This window comes from Moschus berezovskii, chromosome 3, assembly GCF_049115385.1.
Source record: "Moschus berezovskii isolate FMDL1 chromosome 3, NW_MosBer_1.0, whole genome shotgun sequence".
In the NCBI taxonomy this organism is placed as follows: Eukaryota; Metazoa; Chordata; class Mammalia; order Artiodactyla; family Moschidae; genus Moschus; species Moschus berezovskii.
The window spans coordinates 107,258,286-107,275,715 of NC_142462.1; the positions used below are offsets into that span (position 1 = coordinate 107,258,286).

Genomic DNA, 17,430 nt, shown 5'->3' on the forward strand with positions numbered 1-17,430 from the left:
TCAGCCATGATGAAACTGGATTCATAGAGGGTGTTTACTAACTCTACTGGATCAAGGGAAAATGATTACATGTTTTTTTGTGTTAAATCTCCCTTGAGTTATGATGGAGTTACATCCCTGTAAGTCCATCTTAAGTTGAAAATAATCGAAGTCAAAAATGAACTTAATACACCTCACTTACAGAATGTCATGACTTTACACTCCCTACCTTAAGTGTGCTCAGAACACTTACCTGAGCTGGCAGTGGGCAAAATCATCTAACGCAAAGCCTATGTAACAAGTGTTGAATATCTCATGCAATTTATCAAATACTGTACTGACAGTGAGATACAGAATGGTTGTCTGGATACAGAATGGCTGTAAGTGTGTCATTTATTTACCTTCAGATCCTGTGGTGACTGGCAGCTACATTGACTACTGCTGCCGGGCATCCCAAGGGACCATTGTACTGCGTCTCACCAGCGCAGGAGAAGAAATTAGGGGTCTCTCCCTGTTCCATCACCAAAGAGCTGGTTATTAAGCATTTACTAACATATCAGTGGTTATAGTCAGTAAAGACTATATACTATTTTGCTGTCTTCTATTTTTTACTGTATAACATTTTCTATATTAATTCTATTTACTAATTTATAGTGTATAGTGTTTTATGTGTATGCGCGCTTAGTCTCTCAGTCATGTTTGACTCTTTGTGACCCCATGGACTGTATGTAGCCTGCCAGGCTCCTCTGTCTGTGGGATTCTCCAGGCAGGAATACTGCAGTGAGTTGCCATGCCTTCCTCCAGGGCATCTTCCCCACCCATGGCTCGAATCCAGGTCTCTTGTATTGCAGTGAAATTCCTTACTGTCTGAGCCACCAGAGAAGCCCTTAGTATGGTATAGTACCTGTAAAATGAGAGGCTCAAATGCTGCTTCATTGCTCTGTACTGTCAGAATTAAAAAAAAAAAACACACTTTTTTTTTTAATTGGAGGCTAATTACTTTACATTAATATATTGGTTGTTTTTGCCATACATTGACACGAATCTGCCCCGGATGTACATGTGTTCCCCTTATTGAACCTCCCTCCCACTTCCCTCCCTCTGGGTCATCCCCGTTCACCAGTCCCAAGCATCCTGTATCATGTGTCGAACCTGGACTGGTGATTCATTTCACATATGATAATATACATGCTTCAATGCCATTCTCCCAAATCATCCCACCTTCACCCTCTCCCACAGAGTCCCAAAGACTGTTCTATACACCTGTGTCTCTTTTGCTGTCTCGTATACAGGGTTAATGTTACCATCTTTCTAAATTCCATATATATGCGTTAGTATACTGTATTGATGTTTTTCTTTCTGGCTTATTTCACTCTGTATAATAGGCTCTAGTTTCATCCACCTCATTAGAACTGATTCAAATGCATTCTTTTTGATGGCCGAAAAATATTCCATGTGTATATGTACTAAAGCTTTCTTATCCATTCATCTGCAGATGGACATCTAGGTTGCTTCCATGTCCTGGCTATTATAAACAGTGCTGCAGTGAACATTGGAGTACACGTGTCTCTTTCAATTCTGGTTTCCTCGGTGTGTACGCCCAGGAGTGCAATTGCTGGATCATAAGGCAGTTCTATTTCCAGTTTTTTGAGGAATCTCCACACTGTTCTCCATAGTGGCTGTACTAGTTTGCATTCCCACCAACAGTGTAAGAGGGTTCCCTTTTCTCCACACCCTCTCCAGCATTGATTGCATGTATATTTTTGGATAGCAGCCATTCTGACTGGTGTGAAATGGTATCTCATTGTGGTTTTGATTTGCATTTCTCTGATTATGAGGGATGTTGAGCATTTTTTCATGTGTTTGTTAGCCATCTGTATGTCTTCTTTGGAGAAATGTCTGTTTAGTTCTTTGGCCCATTTTTTGATTGGGTCATTTATTTTCTGGAATTGAGCTGCAGGAGCTGCTTGTATATTTTGGAGATTAATCCTTTATCAGTTGCTTCATTTGCTATTATTTTCTCCCATTCTGAAAGCTGTCTTTTCACCTTGCTTACAGTTTCCTTTGTTGTGCAGAAGCTTTTGTTTTTAATTAGGTCCGATTTGTTTATTTTTGCTTTTATTTCCAATATTCTGGGAGGTGGGTCTTGGAGGATCCTGCTGTGATTTATGTCGGAGAGTGTTTTGCCTACGTTCTCCTCTAGGAGTTTTATAGTTTCTGGTCTTACATTTAGCTCTCTAATCCATTTTGAGTTTATTTTGGTGTATGGTGTTAGGAAGAGCACACTTTTTTTTTTTTTTACATTGCTTTATGATCATTTGCTCTTTAATATGAGCAGTACTCCTTTTTATTCTTGATATGGCTCACCATAGCTAGATATGATTAGACATATATTTAGCTTCACGTTTATAATCTATGTGTCTGGCATGTGGTGGGAAACTGTCTGGAGGTTGACTACTGCAGAGTTCTTGGTAATGGTCTTTGACTTAATAATATTTATAGGTTTAATCTCAGGGCATTTTTATGAAGTCCCAGAATTTCACTGTTTGAATTGATTCTGACTTTCCAATCATTGCTTTAAATCTCTTTTATTCTACCTTGACAAATGTGTATCTGGCTTGTCTCAGGAAAAACAAAAATAAAGATCTTACATTACAAGGGAAAAAACTCTCTCCTAAAACGGGCATTACTTTTTTATGCTCTACTTATCCTTGGTAAAATTTTCCTTTTATAAAGCCCAATCTGCCTTTTTGAAGCTTCTAACCTATTTGTCCTAATACTGTCTCTAAGACCACAGAATGTAATTTTTTTTTCTTTTTCATCGTGTAACACTTAACAGATCTGAAGAGAACATTCGTACTCCTCCCCACTCTCCCATTCCTCTAACCTAGGCATCTCCCATTTCTTCTACCCACCTCCCCGTTTTTAAAAAATTACTGAGAATAAAACTATGACTTAAACCCTCTTACCTCTGAGGATCTGACTCTTGAAGCGTCTTCATAGTGAGGGTTAGCAAAACACAACCAATTCCATGTTACAATAACTATTACTTACACTGTGCTTTATAAAGTTTTTAGAAAGAGTTTCCTTGTTTTTTATCCTAAGTCCTTGAGGGCAAAAGGTGTATTTTTATACTGTTTATCGATATATTTATAGATACAATAAATGGAGATTGGAAAAGTTGAAATGCCTTGACCAAGAGTAGACATATAGAGAGGAAGTAGTGAAGTTAGGATTTGAGTCCAAATCTGACTCCAGACACTTCTTTTCTATTTACACCTGAGGTCTCTGGTCTTAAGGGTGCCTGTGCACCTCTGGAATTGCTTCTAAGATTGTGTCTTCATGTATATGTGCATTTTTTCTGAGGGAAAGATCCATAGAAGGTCAGACTCTGAAAAGCTTTTTAAACTTCAACAAGGAGAAATATTTTCATGTTGCCTGCCTCTCTGAAAGTGTGTGCGTGTGTACTAAGTCGCTTTGGTCATATCAACTCTGTGTAACCCTATGGACTGTGTAGCTCACCAGGCTCGTCTTTCTCTCGGATTCTCCAGGCAAGAATACTGGGCTGGGTTGCCTTGCCTTCCTCCAGGGGATCTTCCTGACCCAGGTATTGAACCTGTGTCTCTTTATGTCAGCACTGGCAGGGAGGTTCTTTCCCACTAGCACGACCTGGGAAGTTTTCTCTGAAAGTTTACTCATCAAAAAATTTTTTAGAGATAGAATCTTCAGTAAATAAAAGATTTGGCTTTAATACTTCCCTTCTTTTAGAGATACAGCTTTCATTGAGATTCATGTCATAGAGTAAAGATCCTTCCCTTTGGCTGAATCACTGGGTTGTATTATGTGACTATGTATGCAATAAACATCATACACGGGCTTCCCTGGTGGCTCATTGGTAAAAAATCCTGCCTGCAATGCAGGAGATGCAGGCTCAATCCCTGCGTTGGGACGATCCCCTGGAGCAGAAAATGGCAACCCACTGGTAAGCTATAGTCCATAGGGTTACACACATAGACATACACACACAGACACACACACACCCCTCCCTTACGGCAAGCGCACACACACACACACACACACACCCCTCCCTTACGGCAAACACACACACACGCGCGCGCGCACACACACACACACACCCCTCCCTTACGGCAAGCACACACACACGCGCGCGCGCACACACACCCCTCCCTTACGGCAAGCACGCACACACACACACACACACACACCCCTCCCTTACGGCAAGCACGCACACACACACACACACACACACACATACACACCCCTCCCTTACGACAAGCGCACACACACACACACACACACACACACACACACACACACCCCTCCCTTACGGCAAGCACACACACACACACACACACACACACACACACCCCTCCCTTACGGCAAGCGCACACACACACACACACACACACACACACACACACACACACACACCCCTCCCTTACGGCAAGCACACACACACACACACACACACACACCCCTCCCTTACGGCAAGCGCACACACACACACACACACACACACACACACCCCTCCCTTACGGCAAGCACACACACACACACACACCCCTCCCTTACAGCAAGCTATAGTCCATAGGGTTACACACACACCCTTACGGTACACACACACACACCCCCCTTACGGCAAGCTATAGTCCATAGGGTTACACACACACACACACACACCCCCTTACGGTAAGCTATAGTCCATAGGGTTGCAAAGAGTAGGATACAACTGAGCGCACACACACACCTTACCCTTTTTCACTTTTTAGATCTAACCAGATCTCTCTCCCCCTCAACCTTTCTCTTTTTCTCTCTTACTCTCACACACATACACATTTTATATTCTCTTATTACACTTTTCATTTGTTCCAAATTTTAAAATTTAGAAATAATTTATTGTTTTATAAACAAGAAGAAAATAAATTTTGAAAAAATATGGTTTATGGAACTTGTCTTATTACTTTATTGTCTCACCTCATTAAATAATATTGAACTTCTGTCAGAGTTTAATGTGTGCTATCAATTCACTTTGGTTATTTTGAGTGGGGCTGTGTTTTCATTTATGTAATAAACTGAAAAGTGTTCTAGGACTATTAGGTATTAACATTAGGCTGGGAGAACTGTGAAATGCTTAGAAGAGGTTAGAGTGGGTATAGATGTAGGAACATTTGTTTTTCTGGAAAAGGAAAGATGAAGGATGTCCAGGATGTTTTTTTTCTTGGTAAGATAAAAAAGCAAGGTCATCCAGTAAGAGTGAGGGAGAACGTGGTATAGTTGGGATGCTTGAGAGTGGGTAAGGGTTGATACAATTGTTGTAAAGAGGGAGATGAATTAACCAGAAAAATGTGGTTTACTTGCTATGCAGTGTTGAAGGACCCATTTTTGTTAGCCAGTATACTTTGTTTGGTGTCTGTTTATGGCAGTGGCTGATAAAACACAGAGATGGCAGGTAATCGGGCTCCTCCATGGCTGTCTTTTATCAGGTCTGATGTATGAAAAGATAGAAGCTTGAGTGATGGTATTAGCAGAAGTGGGCCTTGCACTATGCAGCTTGAAATCTTGGTTGAATAAAGAGGACAATAAAAAGGTTACTTTATTATTTTATTAAAATTTAAAAAAGGTAATGAAATGGGAGAAAGATAAAGGGCCTGCTGATGGGAAGTTATGATGGAGGTAGAGAAGATTGGGTGAGTAGAGTGAGAAGTTCACAGTTAGATGGTAAGTCTGGGCAGGGACTGAGGGAGTGGGCAACTGTTGCAGGTGGGTTATCCAGAAGCAGATACTGAAAGAGTCAAAGGTGCAAGTCATCACATACGAGAGAGTCCAGGGAGGAATTAGGATTTAGCAGAGAGAAAAGTGAAATTGGAGACAGCTTCTTGAGAGCCTCTGCCAACACAGCAGGGATCAACTGGGTGGACCTTGCCCATCAGGATTGTCTTGCATTGAGCTGAAATATCCAGGACTTTATACTTATTCACTGGTCATGGGCCTCCAGAGGAGGGGCTCTGAAATGAAAGGCCCTGAAGTGGCTGGCATCTGGAGCCTGTCTGCTGGAGGGTTCATATCTGTGTCCACCATGGGGCCTGAGGTTGAACAGAGGAAGTCACTGGAGGTGACAGTGTCACAGCTCTCAGTAGCCTTTGTGTTTGATGGGCCAAGGGTGTAAATGTTGACATCGTTCTAGATACTGGAGGACTTTGGGGTAATAAGGAGATAATAGAGCAGAAGTCAAATTCTTAAGGGGTAGGGAAACAATATAGTCAGGGTGACCGAGCACAGTGGGATGGGCCCTGCTGCTGCTGCTGCTAAGTCACTTCAGTCGTGTCCGACTCTGTGTGACCCCACAGACGGAAGCCCACCAGGCTCCCCCGTCCCTGGGATTCTCCAGGCAGGAACACTGGAGTGGGTTGCCATTTCCTTCTCCAATGTGTGAAAAGTGAAAGTGAAGTCGCTCAGTCGAGTCTGACCCTTAGCGACCCCACGGACTGCAGCCTACCAGGCTCCTCCATCCATGGGATTTTCTAGGCAAGAGTACTGGAGTGGCTTGCCATTGGCCCTAGAGCCTCAGAATTTTTAAGAAGCTATTTTTCAGATGCTGGAAGTGCAGTGGTCTGGAAGCTGCTTTGGGATACCACACAGGCTACCCCATCTAGCCTCCTGCCTCTGAAAGAGGAAATAACCAGTGCTTCAGAGGCCTGTGCAGAGATGGTATTCACAGGAGAAAACCGGGGATAACAGAAGTTTTGGAGATTGGAGGAAAGAAGGATCTGAATCAGGAGCAGAGAAATTTGGAGCATTAGAAGGAAGGGAGTAGAGTGGTAACAGATGGTCACGTCCAAGAGATTGACTAATGACACAGGAATGAGAGACGCGGTAGGCCTTGGGCTCGTGGCCTGTGGTTTTGTCACCTTTCTCTCCGTTGATGGTGGTCCCAGCAGCTGCAGATTCTGGGTGCTGCCTGGCAGAGGGATTTAAGGAGGCTTCAGTTTGCTTTGGAGAAGATTGGAGTGTCATTTTGAAGCAAGACTTAACATCTAGATAAAAATTAGGGAGCGGGTTGTTTTAGAGGTTACTCTGAGTTTTAAAACACAGGATCTGTTTGCATTAAATCACATCACTCTCCTTCTCCAGATATTTTAACAGCTTCCCATTATGCTTCAGATTTAAAGCATCCTTTCCTTGACCTGACCTGCTGCTATGTGATCTGGCTCTGCCTACCTCCCTCTTGCGTTTCACGCTGCTTCTTCACTAGCCTGCTCACACTGGGCTCGGTGTTCTCTGTGCCTTGCATGTGCCGAGCTCTTGCCTCAGGGCCGTCACACATGTTCTTTCCTCTTAGTTGAACACCCTTCCTCTACTTTTTATGGGCCAACTTCCATTCAGCTTTCAGACTTTTAAGTGTCACTCTGTCTGACCTTGAAGTCAATTAGCTGCTAATAGATACTGGAGCAGTTATTGTTAAGTGTTAGAGAGGTATTGTGGTCTCTCCTGTCAATGCTATTCCAGTCTCACAACATAGAAAACAATTTGTAATTACATCTATATTTGTGTGATAGCTTAATGTCTATCTCATAGCCCTGTGCTCAACTCCATAAAAGCATAGCTATATCTTTTTTGATCACTTTTTTCCCCCCTGTACCTAGCACAACAGCTGGCATGTAGCAGGTTTTCTAATAATTGTTGAATAGTGAATGTTTGGTGCATCCCTACAGTATTATGCTATCTTTAAAATCATGTTCTTAAAGAATAATTAATGACTTGGGCAAATACTCAGGGTAGACAGTTAGGAGGAGAAAGCTGGCTGGGACAAATATGTACATGGTTTCAGTACTTTATGTGTGTGCTTCAGTTGTGTGCTTGTGTGAGGCATTTTAGTGGATTCTCTGTTAGTGTCTTCATCAGATTGATATCAACATGGCCAGATTTCAGGAACTTAGTTTTTCATAGGCTTATAGTTGCTGGTATGTAGAATATGTCCTTTCTACTGACTAAATGTATTATTTAAATGAACTCATATTTGATTTGATTTTTATTTTGTATGCCCAGAAAGGGCTTACTGGGAAGAAAATAGTTGAGTGAAGTCTTGAAAGCCATTTAATTCTAGTGTGTTACCTGGCAAAAGGAACAGGATGGACAGGGGCCCTGAGGAAGACACATATGTGGAGCATTCACAAAAGAGCAGGGCAGGCCATGTAACTGCAAGGGGTCATAGGACTTGAGCCCAGAAAAGGGGCAGATAGCAGAGAATCTTATAGTCATTGAAAGGATTTGGGCTTTGACTTCAGGTGAGAGGAAGATTCACTCTAGAAAGAGAATCATTCCAGACAAAGGAACATACATCCTATAAAGAGAGGGGTAACTGGATTGGCCTTGTATTTTTAACAGGATCACTCTGGCTTGAATGTTGAGAATCTCCTGAAAGGAGGCAAGGATGGAGGCACAGAGACCCATTATGAGAGCAGTAATCAGGAGACAGATGGTGGTGGCTTAGTCTAAAGGAGTAGTGGTGATGAGGGTGGTGAGCAGTGCTGGGATTCTTTGTTTAGAAGCCTAAATAGCCAGTACTGGCTTGATGGATTGGATGAGAAGCATGAACGAAATAGAAGAGGCAGGTTAACTCTGAGGTTAACACGAACAACCACAGGATGATGTTACTCTCACTGTTGCCAAGACCTTGCTTGGTACCTGTAATGTGGTAATGTGTGCTTAGTCACTCAGTCATGTCCGACTCTTTGCGACCCTTTGGACTGCAGCCCACCATGACGTGGTTACCTTGTCCTCTAGGGGATCTTCCCAACCCAGTGATCGAAACTGCATCACGTATTTCTCTTGCATTGGCAGGCAAGTTCTTTACTAGTGCCACCTGGGAAGCCCCATGGTTGGTACTTTAATAAGTACTTGTTGAATGTATTTGCATTTAACCCACCTCCCGTCTTTTTGTACTAATCTCTCGCACTGTATTGCGAGAGTGGTGCTTGATCATCTTTTAAAAAAGGTCACACTGAAGCTATATTTATGGACCATCCATTTCTAGGCCTAAGTCATGTTGTCTAGTATCTTCCGAGACTTTTTGTTAGTTACCTCTGCCTCTCCGCTCCCTCCTGAGCTAAACTGACAAATCATTTTTTTCTGCATTTTAATAAAAGACTTGTTGGTATCGTTGACTTTCGAAAAACAACATGTAAAAAGCAGATTCACCGACTTTGAAGAACTACAAAAGAAAAATATTTTTCCAAGAAGAGCTGTAGCAATAATTTTACATGATGCATTTAGAAAATGTTGATAAGTAGCTCCTTTGTCTTGTGACTGAGTCACTATTTTTGATCAACCAGATGGAGCATTTATTGAGTGCCAATATTCAGAGTCCTGTATCGTGTGTTATCTTTGCTAATCTATTTTCTTGTATTATTAATATCGAGGCTAATTTGTCGAGAAACAGTGTCATATTTTTTCTGTCAAACAGCTGAAACTCCACATATCTTCCCTGGCTTCTGTAAGTTGGTTTTCAGACTCAACAGTGATAGGTATATCATTTTGGAATGCTATTTTTCACTCCTTCAGTACAGTTTATAATACTTTTGTCTCTTTTGGTGTGTTCTTTTTTATACCTCAATCAATATGAACTTCTTGGTGTCATGAACTATGTCTTTTAGTTAGATTTATGTCTCCATGAGATCACTCCTAGGCACAAAACTGCTGAATTCCTGACTATAGATTGAACTCAAATAGTATTTTCCTTTTAAATGAGTTTCCATCAGAATTACTTTTTTTGAAACCATTGATTATACTGGTTTGTTTGAAGTTCTCATACCTGCTTTGGGGTGAATAATTGAGAAAGGCTTTAGGTTAAAATTGCACAAACTTGCCATGAGTTTTGCCCATTTTATTTATCCACATTGGGGAATTCTTGTGATAATCAAGACAGAATCTGAGATGCTTCAGATAAAAAAAAGCATAAGATAATCATAATTAGATAGTATAAAAATGTCAGCCCCAAATGATACTAATTATTTTTTCCTGAAGCATAACTAATATCCCAAAGCAAAAGTACAGTTGATTTTCATTTAAAATCCCATTAGAATTATTACATATAGTGATTATAATAATTGGCATAAATATCTACTTGATGAAGGTATATATATATGTTATATAGTGTCAAGAATGTAAATAAAACCATTGAGTAGAATATGTTATAAAGGAAATTTTAGATGGAGGATTTTCTCAAGAATACATTATGTGGTTCATTCTCCTTATTTTATTGATAAGACTCAGAGAGGTTAAGCAACTTAATGCCATATAATTACTTGATATCAAAATTGGAAAGAGAACTTCATTATCCTCATCTCATTTGATAATTTACTATATCAAATTGTCTTATTATATATTGTATTTTACTATATAAAGTTAATGATTACCTTTCCAACGAGCTATATTGTTTTTATTCTTTTAATTTTTCTTAGATTATTTGTATTCTTTATCTTCAGATAACTATGAAAATTAATTAAAGACAAACAGCCAGTAGTAGGGATATCTGAATAGGCTCCAAAGGTACTTGGACTGGAATAACTGAATTCAGAGGGGAAGTTATTTGTAGACAGTTCTGTGAAGAGCAAGTTGTGTGGAGACTTATCTTTATAGCAGTATGTATGACTGGTACTTTCCCTGTACTTCCCAGGAAAAAAATTTTAAATGTTGGATAAAACACTTACAAGGTGTTAAGTTGCTTTGATGAGTTGGCAAGTGAGTTAGGATAATTGAAGCAAAAACATAAAAGGACTGCAGAAAAATATTAAAGAAAGTACTACCAAGGTAATTTTCATCCTGAGGGTATTTGCCAAACCTGAGTGAACTTGCAAGACACAGAACAGAAGCAAAACCCAGAACCTACCCAACCTGGTAGGTTAAGCAACTTAATGTCTGGGAGATCTAGTAGAACATACCCCCGACCTCTACATAGAGTATATGGATCATCTAGAAATACAGTCTATTTTCCATAATTTCTCCACCTCCTGTAAGGGACTTGTAGGCCAAAGGGAGGAAAAATTGCTAGAGAAACCAGCTTCATTGCTAAAATACACATCCTCTGGGGGATGTGAGAAAATTTCAAAGTGAGAAGTTAGTTTACAACGGGTTCCAGATTGGTAGTACCCTTGTAAACTAGTAGACATTATCACATGTTTTCTGGTAGAACGTACCTTCTCACCAGGCCTCAAAGAATTGCTCAGGATAAATTTCTCAGGGAATGATCTTATGAAACATACATACAGAATACATGTAGGATAAAAAGTTCCAGGAATAAGATTCAGCTGGTGGGGAGTGGGGTGCAGGGCTGCCCTGGTGATCCAGTGGTTAAAAATCCTTTGCAGTGCAAGGGAAGTGGGTTCGATCCCTAGTGGGGGAACTAAGATGCCACATGCCATGGGGCAACTAAGCATAAGCCCGAGTGCTGCAACTAAGATGGTGAAGACAAATGTAAATAAATAAATGTTGAAAATATAACATATTTAAAAAGAAAATAAGATTCAGCTGAGGTGAGAGACAAAGGGATCAAATCAGCAAAGACTTCAGTATTGTAATTATGAGGCACTTAATACAGGCTTGTATCACAATGTTGTTTTAATTTATCACCTTTTGCCATAATGGGCTTCTGCCTTTCAGATCTTTTTCTTGCCTCATTCCAGTATCTGTATATTTTTAATAGCTGCATCATATTCTAGTAATAGATATGATTATCTAATATCTATAAATGTTTGTATCAGTTATATGCATATTTGTGTGTATGTTTGTAATTGGTTCTCTATTCTGCATTTTAAGTGATTTTTTTTTTGAAGTTTCATATAGTGTTTTGTGATAAACATCTTTGTTGGTCAAATCTGAAATTAATCGTGATTTTTTTTTTTATGGAGCCTAGGTGGAAATTCCTAGAAATTTTGGGGTCTAGTAGTATAAACTGTTAACATTTAGGGTTTTGTGCTTTTCAACAATCATGACTGATCAAATGGAAAATTTTAAATTTGAGAATAAGTACAAGATATAATTTTGCCAGAAAAAAGTGGAGCAAACATGAATATAAAAATTCACTACAAATTTATTCTTTTTTGGTAGGTCACTGACATTGAACTTGCTGCATTTAATGCAGGACAGAGGTTAAGATTTCAAACATAATAGGCTCTTTAAAAAAAAAAGATTGTCATTATTTCAATTGTAGATGAATGAGAGTAATGTATTTTTTAAAAAATAATATTGTATTCCATTAGAGTAAAAAACATGCACTGGTCATTGAGAGCTGCAAGGAATGGAGAGTCTAAATAGGTTGTAAAACACTGATTATTTTCATCAGTTATTGGTTGAGCATCGGGTATGCCCGACTCTGTATTGTGTTCGACATAACAATCCGTTCCGTTCCGTCGCTCAGTTGTGTCCGACTCTTTGCGACCCCGTGGACTGTAGCCTACCAGGCTTCTCCGTCCATGGGATTCTCCAGGCAAGAATACTGGAGTGGGTTACCGTTTCCTTCTCCAGGGGAATCTTCCCGACCCAGGGATCGAACCCGGGTCTCCCGCATTGGAGGCAGACGCTTTAACCTCTGAGCCACCAGGGAAGCCCGACATAACAATAGACAAACAATAGACAAACAAAATGCCTCTGCCAGGTCTAGTTCTGAGTGTTGATCATGTCGTGGTTCATGTTTAGCTGACTTGAAAGACCAATTTTGTTTCATTGAGAATATTGCAAGAATTGTTGCTTAGGGGGCCTGGAAAGTTGACTATTGCTGATTAAACCTAAACAGTGACTGGTAAAGTTAAAGCCACCTGTGCTTCAGTCATCCAGATGCTTCCAACGAGCCATGAAATCATGCTGTTTCTGTTTAGATGCGAGCTCTGATTGTCTTTGTCAGTGAGCTAAATGCTACCATGTTGTGCCACTTGCATTTCGACTCTTAATTTTTATTTGAGGAGACCTTTGTCTCTCTTACTTCTGATAGTCATTTTAGGTTATTATACTTTATACCTGTCACATCAGGCCCTGCAAAGTAATTCTCCTTTCAAACTTTGGGAGTGCTTAGACTTAATCATGTCTCTGAGTATGAAGACACTGACAGCATTTAACAATACCATTTCTTCCACATGAACTGGTATATTTATGCGCTAATCATTTCCAGTGGCCTGGGCTCTATCGTAGACCATTTCACAGGCAAAATAAGATTGATGGGCCCAAGTTGTTTTCAGCTTGGTGCTTATTCACACCATAAATCTACCACTCAGCTGGCAAGACATCATCAGAAGACTCTTGACTAGTCAAACATACGTGCTAGGTCAGCACCGCGATGGGCTCGTCTGATTAGAGATCTTCACTGCATTCTGTCATCTTTCATATCACTCTTGCTTTATGTTAACAAGAACTACTGAGCAAACAGTAAAATCTTCTGCAATCTGAAACTTGAGTGAGGAGAGAGACATTATTGTCTGTTTTAATCATGGGCGATGAACCAGCATGGAAACAGGATAGAAAGCACAGATAGTTACCAAATTGTACCAATGCTTACATGCTTGTGCCCTAGTTGTCACCTGTGACACATGGTAATGCTTTGTTAATGATGGAGACAGACAAGGCTGCCCCTACGGGGGGACTTCCCAGGTGGCTTAGTGGTAAGGAGTCCACCTGCCAAACAGGAGACTCAGGAGATAAAAGCTTGATCCTTGCATCTGGAAGATCCCTTGGAGGAGGAAATGGCAACCCACTCCAGTATTCTTGCCTGAGAAATCCCATGGACAGAGGAGCCTGGTGGGCTATAGTTCATGGAGGCAAAAAGAATCTGGCATGACCTAGTGACTTAAGCAGCAGCAGCCACTTCAGGAATTAGCACATGGGGTCTAGGGCTGGTGGGAGAGGGTTTTTCTGGAGAACAAAATACATTTCTTCTGAGTACTGACCATTGGAGCACACAACTCAAACACACACAGACACATACACCTTCAGATTTTGTTTTTAAATAATTAGTTAATTAAAAATATAACAGTAATGAACATTAGGGCATAGACTTGTTGGAAAGCAGTCTGCTAGTTTCTCAAAATGTTAAACATAGATTTACTATATGACCCAGCAGTTCAAATTCTAGGTATATACTGAAGAGGAAACATATGTCCACAGAAAACTTATCCGTGGGTGTTGATTGTGACATTGTTCATGACAGCCAGAAAAGTGGAACTACCCACATGTTTATCATTTGGTAAATATATACGTGTGGTATATACCTACATTGGAATAAATAGTCAGCCATAAAATGAAATGAAGTGCTATACTGATAAATGGGCTTCCCCAGTGGCTCAGCGGTAAAGAATCTGCCTGCAATACAGGAGCCACAGGAGATGCGGGTTCAATCTCTAGGTCAGGAAGATCCTCTGGAAGAGGGCATGGCAACCCACTCCAGTGTTTCTTGTCTGGAGAATCCCATGGACAGAGGAGCCTGGCAGGCTGTGGTCCATAGAATTGTAGAGTCAGACACGACTGAAGCGACTTAGCACAAATGCACTGGTAAATGGTATAATGTGGATGAACTTTGAAAGCATTTTGCTAGGAAACCAGGTCCCCCAAAAGTAAGGTTGGAACTCCAGCTTACATACATGAGAATTTCTGAGCTAGATATACCTGACTAGCCACAAAAATATATATAATAGATGTAAGATAATTAAAACTAGAAGAGCTGTTAAAGAGTGGAAAGAGAAAAAAAGAATCAATGCAGTCTCCTGCTGTAGCCTTAAAATAAAGTGAGTTGGAGGATAATGTCACTAAGATAGGAGTGCTCCTCAGCAATGGTCAATTAAAGTTCCCTTGTGCCTTATTGATCAACCATTAAAAAATCTACGTGCAGTGACTGTGGGTCCTTTGGCAATTGGCTCATACCTCACATGATGCTCTTCTTAGAGCACACATCTCAAACTCCATTCCAGAAACAGTCAGGTCTGTTACTTTCTTTGACATGCTCATGAAGAGCTCCAGGTGAACACATTTTATAGATGGCTCAGGATGAGTTATTTATAACCTTAAATACTGTTGCTCCATTTCTCTTTGTTCCTTGTCATCCCAGCCTCCAAAACCTCTTCTCACTTATTGCTGCTGCTGCTGCTAAGTCGCTTCAGTCGTGTCCGACTCTTAGTGACCCCATGGACTGCAGCCTACCAGGCTCCTCCATCCATGGGATTTTCCAGGCAAGAGTACTGGAGTGGGGTGCCATCATTTATTGTTAGGAAGATAATTAAGGAACTGGTGTTTGTTTGTTTTTTCTCCTATTTTAAGCTAAGAGACCACCCCCCAAATAATAGATTATTATAAATTTCAGTTGTTACTTAGGAGCAAGAGTATATTCAGTTCTTGAACTACAAAATGTGATTTTTACTTCTTTGTAAGAATGGTTTCATGATCTTTAACTGAAAATCTAGGCGAGATTGTCTTAACTTGAAGCAACACTCAGATGACTTCCTTGCTTCCTAGCAGCCTACTCCTGGTGAAGTTTCTAAAAAATAAGTTAGCACAGTGCACAGTACTGTGCTGTTCTTTGTGCTTCAAAACACATGCTGTTTATCCTCACAATAACCCATCATTGGGCAGTCCCTTATTTAGATGGTTCTTTCTCTACATGATACCTTATATATCTAGTGAGTGACTCTAGGTCGAACCAAAAAGGACTTCCCTTTTCCCTCTGGTCTGAGGGATCTGGTCTTTGGAATTTCCTTTCTTTCATTTCTCATTCTTACCCCCAGTCAATGACTGCCCATGCTTCTGACAGGGAAGAATGGCGTCCTGAGAGGTACATATCATCCATATTTCATTATAAGCTTTGAGGACCACAGGAATCCACCAGCATCACTTGCTTTTCTCACAGGGTTTGCCATGTTCATATTAAATTATAGGTGGTTGGAAGTCAGAGAAGGGAGGGTGTTTTTCATGAGTATTAGCCCAGAATTTATCCTCAGCATTTTCAAGAATTACAGAGGGCAGAAGAAATAGAGACGAGGGTATGGTATGACTAAAATGTACTAACAGTGAAACTTAAATATTCTTACCAAAAAAAAAAAATGTGAAGTTAGAGATGTGTTAATTAACTAGATGGGGCAAGGCCTTTCATGATGGACACATAATATATCAGATTATTATGTTGTATATGTTAAATATCTTATGGTGTTAACTGTATCTTAATAAAGCTGAAAAGAAAAAGTATAGACAAGGTTTTAAGTTAAAAAATAAAAACCTTCATTTACATATTAGGACTGCTCATTTATTGTGAGACCTTTGAGACCCTTTCATCTTCCCCTTTTCATTTGTTGCTAAACTTAAAAATACACAAGACAATATATGGGACTTAAATGAACAGACATGTAGAACTGACCTGTAGTGACAGTTAAAAAAAAAATAATAAAAAGCACCAACAGCAGCAAGGAAGGCTTATTGGAATTGTTAGCTTAAAAGGAGAAACAGATTTTTTTTAAAATGAGCTTCCGTCTGTGTTTAGGCACTAATACAGGCAGACTGTACAAGTTCCGTCCTCAAAGGGGTCAACCCTTTCTTGTCTTTCTGCCTTCATGTCCCTGGACCTCCAAGGAGCCATCAGGAGTAGTTTGAGTTTGGAGGGGTTATGATATCCTCTACTGGCTCATCCAGAGAGGGGGGGAAAAGTAGAATTCCAATTCTTGTTGTATCAGGAAGTGTTATTTCTGGCCTCAGCTGAACCATTAAATGTCTTTCCCCTGAAACATTTTCTGCATGATGGTTTTATCCATAGAATGTTGTTTTTCTTAAGCTTCACTTACATTTTTGATCAAGAGGTTTCTTTGTGCATTGACTTAGATAACCAACTGTGATATTTATAGTACTGATTACATGGAAAATGCATTTTATGTGTCAAGCCACTGTAAGACCAGGGTTTGTTGTTTTTTAGTCAGCCGTTAAGTCGTGTCCAACTCTTGCAACCACATGGACTGTGCACAAGGGCTTCCCAGGTGACTTAGTAGTAAAACATCCACCTACCAATGCAGGAGATAGAAGAGACAGGGATTTGATCCCTGCATCAGGAAGAGCCCCTGGAGGAGAAATGGCAACCCACTCCAGTGTTCTTGCCTGGAAAATTCCATGGACCAAGGAGCTTGGTGGGCTACAGTTCATGTTACCATTGCTGTTTAGTTGCCAAGTCATGTCCAGCTCTTTTGCCACACCGTGGACTGCAGCCTACCAGGCTTCTTTGTCCATGAGGTTTCCCAGGCAAGAATACTGGAGTGGTTTGCCATTTCCTTCTCCAAGGCATCTTCTCAACCCAGGGATTGAACCCAAGTCAAAACCTGCTTTGCAGGCAGATTCTTTACCACTGATTCACCAGGGAAGTCCCTAAAGGAAAAAAAAAATCAGGATTTGCTGTTCCCCTATTTTAGAATTTTC

The 17,430-nt window shown here is 40.4% G+C and overlaps 1 protein-coding gene across 2 annotated transcripts in view; it reads left to right on the forward strand.

The window, feature by feature from the left end:
• Positions 1 to 17,430, forward strand: part of EXOC4 (exocyst complex component 4) — an 853,359-nt gene that overhangs the window by 348,975 nt on the left and 486,954 nt on the right. The gene's annotated exons all lie outside the window — the stretch shown is intronic.